The 9,784-nt window shown below is 31.6% G+C and overlaps 2 non-coding genes across 2 annotated transcripts; both read left to right on the top strand.

Moving 5' to 3' along the window:
- Window positions 1–5,886: 5,886 nt before the first annotated feature.
- Window positions 5,887–5,959, top strand: Trnak-uuu (transfer RNA lysine (anticodon UUU)). The gene has a single exon. It is a non-coding gene; the product is annotated as a tRNA-Lys (tRNA).
- A 2,613-nt stretch (window positions 5,960–8,572) lies between these two features.
- On the top strand, window positions 8,573–8,645 carry Trnak-uuu (transfer RNA lysine (anticodon UUU)). Its single transcript has one exon. It is a non-coding gene; the product is annotated as a tRNA-Lys (tRNA).
- Window positions 8,646–9,784: the final 1,139 nt, after the last annotated feature.

Here is a 9,784-nt window from a genome sequence, read left to right as displayed (position 1 = left end):
TCGTTAACATTCAAAACGCTATTTTTTCGCAAATTGATAGTGAATATCATAGATTAATCAAGCTCATTGATATCGCGTCAATTTGCTGTCAAATGTTGTTTATTTTGTTATTCTCCTCTCATGGTTGGGATAGATTATAAGTCAATAAACACGGCTTAGAACATTCAGACTGGATCAATTAGCAACAACATAAGTAGTTACTTCAGTTAACACCGCAAAGCCTAGTCCAATTATACAATATTTCTGTAACTGTATGTCACGTCCGACTTACGTCATAGTGCTGTAACCCCCGATAACAGCTGAAATGTTTCGATGCGATTCGGTTCATTTGAAACATTATGAGCAAAATCTACACTATGACGAATTGAGAAATAGGCTATTGTATACGAAATACGACGATTTGATAATAGAAAGATGGCAGATGAAAAGATTCCGATAATACAACTCTATTAGTGTAACGGCAAACAGATTCCATAAAATCAAGTCCCGAATATTGTGTATTTATTTTTAATTTCTTGAAAAATTCAATCGAGGTTGTCTGTACTGTAGGGTTATTCCCGTATGTTTTTATTTTCAGTCTGCATCCCAATCTATACATTAGAATTACAAGAACTATACATCATTATTTTAAATCGACTCTTATCTGATAATTTTGATACAATTTTGATAGACAATTCGCTATATAATGTCATTCATATAACCAATATATAAATTCCTACTTGTCGTCAAACTCTTCGTTTGCGGTCTTAGGAGTTGATTTTCAGATTTTTTATTTTCTACCTTGAGGTTCAAGCGTCTACCAAATCACATCAAATTCAGATTAGTGTTTTGATCGTGAAAGCTTAACAGACAGAGTTACTTTCGTAATTATAATATTAATATAGATTGTCAGACATGAGCAGAATTAGAGCTGCAAACTATAAGACTTTAATAATTATATTTACATGAACAATTAAATCATTAGAGTAAGGATATTTTTATGCTTAATAAATGTGCGCTCTAAAAGCAAGGGTTCCGTACTCAAAGACGTATTATTTTATCTATGTCACTTTAAAATTAATATATCAGTAAACAAAGATAATATATTACACGATTGAAATAAAATTAGGAACGTCAATGACCTCGAACTGTCAATTTGCACCTGAAAGGTACGGTTAGCAAAAAAAATGGTTTAAGTAATAACATAACATAACATTTTATATCTACGGTATTTAATGCTTTGTGTGATTGATTTTTTATGTTTATTTTTTTATCCATTAAAGTTCTAAAGTCATTCAATAACATTCAAAAACAAAATATATCGTATAGATTTAACAAGATTTAAAAAAAACAGTAACAAACATGTAGTATCTACTTTTCATATTGTATTTGTATTAGTGCGATGATTTAAAAAAAAAAAAATAATAATAGGAATGCGCCAAATTAATTAAGAAATTACTAATATTTCTATTTACCCCTCCTTTTAAGCTTATCACTTATATTAGGAGTGGGGACGAAAATAGCCCCAGGGGTCAGGATCGATCCTGCGACTTTTTACATCGCTAGGCGGTCCGTAAACCATTGCGCTACTGGCGCTTAAATTTTTTTTTTTTTTGCTTATTTATTCTTACTATACTAATGTACTATAGTCTTACATCTTTATGTTCAAAAATAAATAAATAAATTCCTAGATTTGTTTTCAATTCAATATTAATTTTTATATTAACTTAACGACTTATTGATCTGGAAGTCATTCACTTCATAGTACCCATCGCTTACATCCCCATTCCCAAGAGACAATCGACCTACATAATTACACAGTCCACTTTACGGAACCATTCTCGATCTATATACACTTATGAGATTTATATTTTAATGCGTTTGTCTTCCTAATACTAAATTTAAAAAAAAAAATTGACATAAGTTCATTATTATTATATTCGCACCCTGGCTTTTTAAAACGAATTGTACCTGAAAACTCAAATATTTATATACATTTATACGTTGGTTAGGAGGAAATACATGCTGCTGTAGTTTTTTCCCATGGAGAAAGTAAGATAAGATCATTAATTATGAAACGTAAACAACTACAATTCTAAATAATTGTGTGAGTACTAACAAGCTTGTATCGTCCATATTTAAATTTTTTCGTCGTAATGAGACACAAACTTTGAAAAAAAAGCCGCACTAAGTTATTTTATTAAAATACTTAATAATATTATTATTTTATTGTCTGTGGAAACTCGTTTTTATCTTGTTTTACATTGCAACTATAAATAAATTAAAAAAAAAAAAAAAACATTGTGTTACATACAAAGCGCTTATGAAGGGTTTTTTTAAGAATATTGAGATATTTAATTAATTTCATGGAATTTACGGAATAATTGTATAAATATATTACAACTTTATTTTTATTTAAATGCCAATAATTATTATTTTGAAAATATTTTTTGTTTGATTTTTGTTACGAACACTTAATGTTGATCTTTGACGTAGAGTATATCAGATAGAACATATTATTTACAGTCCGCACAGATTATAAGCAATTTTAGTTAACGCAATAATTCAAAATTAAGAACACGTCTGTTAATAAAATTCTGTTTTAGGTCTTAATTTATCTGAAATTAAAATCCAATAATAAATTAAACCACTATCACGGTGACACTATTTACGCGAAATAATTTATAAAATTAGACTATTCATTTATAAAGAGAACACTCAAATCATAACAGATAAAATAACACAAATAAATTCAACAGATATAAAATAAAAACAACCAACCTTTTTTTTTAAAAAAAAAATAACAAAGAAACAAATAGATATGCAATAACTTTTTAAAACAATTGTAGGAACGCGATATAGTTCAACGCTCTCGTTCAACGTACTGCGATACAGTTACGCGGGAAAATGTTTTTATATAGAGATGGGGGCCTTTGTTACATATTTTAAATCTTAAATCTCGTCCATCCATCTCCTAGCCTTATATAGGTAAGTAGTTTTCATGTAAATTGCAAAATCACTTGCAATCATTTTTTTATTATTATTGGTATGATGACACTTTACAGTAGGTCATTGTGTTATACATAATATTCAAAATAAAAGTACCGAACCTTCTTTGCTCTGGAATAAGAATGTCTGGAATGTCTGGAATTTAACCATACAGCTGTAGGTCGAGTACACGTGAGGCAAAATTAAATTAAACACGTATTTTTTCCTCTACCACCGAACACGAGGGAGAAAATTATAAATTCAAATTGAGTTCATGAAAATTCATTGGTACTCTCTGGTATCTGAACCTGCGATGATTAAAATATGTATACATATGTATTTACATTTCTTAATATAAATTCAAATCATTTGTAAAAATACATTGGTTAAGAAGGCGCATTATTCAATACAAGATTATATAGATGATAAAAAAGCGTGGAGTTAATATTTGTTGACTTCCAGATAGGGTGTATTATATACATTGTATTTAACTAGCACAACTTTGTATTTTTAAACGTTGAAAAAGAGTCTGATTTTCATGCCAGTTTCTCTTAGAATCTGCATTCCGAACCGGTGGTAGCTTCACTTAATTGTTATATTCTCCTACTTGAATAAAGTATATTTTGATTTTGATTTTAGGTCTAAGATTACATCTTCTACCTATCTAATTACCAGCTGATTTAATTCTGCGTAAATTATATTTAAATACATTTTTTTTTAAGATAATTTACATTGCAATTTATTTTATTATTAATTAGATTGGTTATACACAATCAGATTAGACCAGATCAGTGCACAAGTGTGTGTGTAGATTCACTCTCAACTTTATCTCTCATTATCCCATGGAACGACAATGTAAATACTTGCAACATCTAAACTGGGGAAACTCGTAAATCCAACTGGCAAACACTAAGGAGATTCTGGATTACAATCTATAACAGAGATGACCAATTCTGGACAAGATGGACAAATATCTCTAAGACCGGCTGATGAATCCAGGATCCCACTAAAACAAAAAAACATCGCCTCTAGTGGAAAATGAAAATTTATCGAATGAAAAAACTCACAGATAAAACCACGGCGTAAAGCTAGTAAAACAGTCCCATATCCCAACAGAGGTATCCATAAATTTTATAACAGTCAAAATAGCGGCGACTTCAAGGAAATAAGTAATAAAACTCGATAATATCTAACCCAAAGTATAACCAAAAGGATGTAAATTACGAAAACATCATCCTTATTTTATAAAACAAACACGAACGCCATGCACACTTTCTCGTGAGAATTTTAACCATAACGCTATTATGGTGTCTCTATATTACATGATAGATGACTTAAAACAATTATACTACGAATTATTGCCGAGTGGAATGGTGCCACGGATACTTGACGCGGTTCCTCGTTGATTTGCAATGTTCATTATCCGTGCGAAATGTGAGCGAGCCCTCTTCTTAACGGAATCAACGAAACCGTGTAAGATTGACGTTTGCATTGCTATATCAATTTCTTTATGGTCTTTAGGTTTCTGTACTTCGTAATCCGTCATTTTGTTTTGTTTATCAAGATTTTTTTATCAAAATCTTATGAAGATATCGAGTTGTTAGTATACTCCGTCTGTCTGACCAAAGTTCTAATTGAACGAAATCAAAAGATACGGCCGTTCATACGCAGTTTATGTCACATATTTTGACACTCCCCTGAGTTGATTTAAAATCATGAAATAGGCGGGAAAAAAGCATCCTAATTTTTTAAAGTCTGTAAACCTTTGAAAATACATTACAAAAAAAAATGACAAAAAAAGGCAGATGGGCAATGGGTCACTAGAGGAGGGACAAGACGAGGGATCGAGAGGAGTTTATTCCCTACTCTTGGTGAATGGAAGCCCGGGTGGTCGCGATTAAGACCAATCAATGACCCTGATAAGAGATTTACTAATTGAAAAGAAATGATTTGGATTAGATAACGATTTTAATATTATAACATTATTTTATTCCAGCAATTTATCATAGAATTTTAATTATGGAAATATATTTTTGAAAAATAAATATATTCAACACTATCTTGACGCTACACATATTTTGAAGGTTAAAATGACGATTCACAACAACTTCGAGTTTAATGACCTTTTTATTTTTCTAGTTAAGGTAAAATATACATTTAAAAAAATCACTAACAATAAAAACGAGAACTCGAGACATAACAATTAAACAGCAATCTCTTCCAATAGCAGCGTATAATATAAAATAATAATAACGACTGTTATAATTTGTTACATGGTATGCACATATGTATTAGGTAGTATGTAAAGCCGTTGGTCCTGCAAACCTTCGTACTATCCGGTCATTTCGAATTTGCCGTACACATTGAGATTGAATAAGCCGCTGTGACTAATGTCTAGCAAAAAGTTCGACAATAAATATTATAAAATAATATTTTGTCATGTATTTTTTTATGTCATAGTTTAGCGGACGAGCATATGGGCCACCCGATGGCAAGTGGCCACCGCCGCCCATAGACAATGGCACCGCAAGTAATATTAACCATTCCTTACATCGCCAATACGCCACCAAGCTTGGAAATTAAGATGTTTCGTTCATTGTGCCTGTAGTTACACTGACTCTCACCCTTCAAACCGGAACACAACAATACTGAATTGTTTAGCGGTAGAATATTTGATGAGTGGGTGGTACCTACCCTTACGGGCTTACATAAAGTCCTACCACTGATAGCTTAGAAAAGTATTACTGATAGCTGCCAAGGGTTTTTGAAGGGATAACTTCTTATGGGAGGGTGAAGTCCGTCTGGCTTTCTTTCGGACAGTTTAAGTCATTACTTCTGTCGGGCGCCCCGAGACGCAGAAATATTTGTTTTTAATGTCATGTGGCCTTGTACAACTAAGTTTAGTTAAGTTATATAGAAGCCCGGATAGCTCAGTCGGTAGAGCATTGGACTTTTAATCCAAGGGTCCAGGGTTCAAGTCCCTGTTCGGGCGAATATTATTTTATAACTATTATATCAAACAACACTTTGAACCCAATCACATTTTGATGTTTTTTGAAAGATTAAACACAAACATTAACATTTCATCTAAATTTCTTTACTTTATTTCATGAAAGTTATTTCTATTAAGTTAAGATAAGATTTTAAATTAACATGGTTATTTTTATTACTATTACTATTTGAAACGGGATATTTAGCATGTTTTTTATTTTTATCTGGTGGAGCTCGATATTTCGACATTATCTACGAATGTCTTGTTCACGAAATCAAGACTCTCTCTCAAAGAAGTAAGTATCTTAGGGGCATCAAGTATTCCGTTAACATCAAAGGGAGACAGGACGGTCTCTGCTTTGCTTCTCTTTGGATGGTAATTACGTCAGCACTAATTTATGGAGGAAACAATAAATGTGCAATAAATATGTCTATATATATACTCTAAAAATATATATATGCACCTACTAATGTTCAAGTAAGCATATGGAAGGGGCTAATAGCATTGCTTGCTTTTGCTGACAACGATAGGATTAATAATAATAATTACTAAAATTCTGATTTCTGATCATAAATTTTTCATGTATTCTTTATCACGTTGGATATCGAATACACGAATCAAATTATTCTATAAAGTCTATATTATAACAAGGCCTTTCTTAAGGACATAAAACGCTCGGGGCAAACAGAAATCTCGTAACCCACAACTGGTTTAAGGCCTCTTCTGCAATTGAGAAGGCTTGAAGCTCATTCCCACACGCTGATCCAATGAAGGCTGGTGGGTACACATGTGGCGAAATTAAATTGAAATATGACACATGCCTAAAATTGAAATTAAATACATTTCATGATGATGTTTTCCTTCACTGCACGAAATTAAATATAAACACAAATTTTAAGCCCATGAAAATTCAGTCGTGCTTGCCTAGGTTTGAAAATGCAATCATTGGTTAAGATGCACGCGTTCTAACCACTAGGCAATCTCGGCCCCAATTATGATAATGGTCAAATTATGATGGTATAAGACTTGACCATCTTCGAGGGTACGCTAAACCGTATCGCTCTAATTATTGCACACCCTGGAGTAAAACCTGATTAATCATATGGGCGAAGGTCAAAAACACACACAGACTTACGTACATTTACATGTGTGACTATTTATACCAATCTCATAATGAACATGGTAATTTATCTAACGGGCAACCTTGTAACTTTCACCTCGTCATTATCCGTATTATATAGTTTTGTAATTATTACAATACAAGCGGGTCGGCCGTGCATAATAACAATACAAACTTAGATTTTTTGCTATAAAAAGTGAAATAACAGTTTGATAATATCCCTAATACAGGTACAGAGAGGTAAATATAGATTTTTTTATACTGATGTATCTATGTCCGTTAAGATTAACGTGTTCTATCAACTGGACTAAATCGGCTTTTTTGGATTATCGCAACGGAATCTTTACAGTTCGTGATCCTTTAATAATTTTCAGTTTTATTAATAAAACGGCATATGAAGTAAACGAGATTTTTTTATTCAACAGTATTAATCGATAGTCGATACAACATAACAATTTAAGATACACCAATCAATATAAGATGTTGCCGCACTCACTAATTTTATCTGTCAAATGTGTCAAATGTGAATTACCAAATGCACAGAGTATAAATACAAATATTATTTCTATAAAATAAAAATGAATCACTGAATGTGTCGCTAAGCGAAAATCTCGAGAACAGCTGAATTGATTTCGATAATTTTCAAAACAATTGAGTGACGGTATTATCGTATGAATACATCAATGTGGCCCTTTACAGCGTGTAAGTTAAATGAATATTTTCGAAGATATTACAGATTTAAAATGCAAGGACATAACGGTTTGTATTGTCTAATGACAAAAAAGCTGGGAACTTTGTAGGACATGCTGTAGTATATTTAGTATAAGCATTGCACCCGTGAAAAGTCGGGGCGGGTCGCTAGATATTAAATAATAGTGCTTCGTTTATTTATCAACCACCTGTATAAATATACTCTATGTTCTTAGCGGACAGCAATATGAATATACATACATTTATTATGGTAGTATATTATTTGTAGTCGCTTTTTTATGATATAGATAGGCGGGCGAATAAATGGGCCACCTGATGGTAAGTGGTGACCATCGCCCATAGACAATAGCGCTGCAAGAAATATTAACCATTACCTAGATGGACTTCACCAAAACACCAACCTTGAGAACTAAGATGTTATGTCCCTTGTCCCTGTAATTACACTGACTCAATCGCCCTTCAAACCGGAACACAACAATACTGAGTACTGTTGTTTGGCGGTAGAATATCTGATGAGTGGATGGTAACTACACAGGTGGGCTTGCACAAAGCTTGTATGATTTAGTACATCTTTAGAAATCAACGAATGATAGATCCCAGCCTTTGTATCATTTTTATATTATTAATAATATTCATTGTTATTGTTTTTTTTAACATAAACTGTAATTAATTTCAATATTCAACAAATTCTACCGATAGGAATCGTAATTTAAAAATATTTATTATAAGTATTTATATTTTCTTCATATATACTGACCTACTTTTGTAATCAAATTACACAAGCCCGGATAGCTCAGTCGGTAGAGCATTGGACTTTTAATCCAAGGGTCCAGGGTTCAAGTCCCTGTTCGGGCGGCCAAGTTTTTTTATATTTATAACAAACATTCCGTGTTATAATTATTTTGATAATAATGGTATTTGAAATATAAATCTTTAATATTTTTTTGTTGAAGTCAAATTTCAATAAAAAATAAATAATCTGACATTATACTACAAACGTACAATAGGTGGCTCGCGAGTCGTATCGTAAGTTGTAAATGTTTACAGAACAGCGTCTTAAAATATTTTAACTTTATCTATAAATTACGAAATTTTTAAACCAAAACATACTCTTTAACTTGACTACTTACAATTAAATAATATGTAGATCATATTAAAACGTATTCTTATTGACTGTAATTAAAAAATAGATCATTTAAAACGTGTACCTTTTTTCGAAAGACTGCAGAAAGCCGTACATCATTTTACTAGGGTTGTCATCTTTATATTCTGTATCAAAGCGCAGCGTACGTATTGAGTATTCGATTTGTGTTCCATGTTTAAAAAATTATCTTATCTATACTTTATAGCAATCTTTTTAATTCATTTAAAAACAACTAATGAGAGTCTAAAGACTATCTGAATAAAAAAAAAATATATTATTTTTCGAAATATTTGTTTTTTTATAATATAGGGCCATCTGATGATAAGTGGTCAATGGTCAAAAATATTGAACAGTCCTTACATCGCCAATGCGCCAACAACCTTGGGAACTTGTCTTTTGTGCATGAATTACACTGGCTCACTCATCCTTCAAACTGTAACACAACAATACTAAGTATTGCTATTTGGCGGTAGAATATCTGATGAGTGGGTGGTACCTATATTATATATATGTCACTATAGAATATATTATAAATAAAACATAATAATAGAATAAAATGGTTTTTTTTTTAAATCCTCTACCTTCGGAGATCGAAGACTAAACAACCCTACGAAACGATATATTAAGTCGAAATACGTTAATCTTCGTGAAGGTCGAAACAACCACGACTAATATTGTAAGTTATCATTAAAATCTTATTAAAATCGATAAATTATAAAAAATATCTACGTAGTCTATATTAGAGTTTATTATTAAGTCACGTTTAATAATATGACCTTTTCTTATTGAGTCAGAGGAGAACTGTGTGTCATACTGTACTATATACTTAATATAATCCTCCCATTAACAT

The sequence above is a fragment of the Vanessa tameamea genome, chromosome 27 (assembly GCF_037043105.1).
Source record: "Vanessa tameamea isolate UH-Manoa-2023 chromosome 27, ilVanTame1 primary haplotype, whole genome shotgun sequence".
Classification (NCBI taxonomy): Eukaryota; Metazoa; Arthropoda; class Insecta; order Lepidoptera; family Nymphalidae; genus Vanessa; species Vanessa tameamea.
The sequence above is the reverse complement of the archived record's forward strand: the minus strand, read 5'-3'. Positions and strand labels throughout refer to the sequence as shown.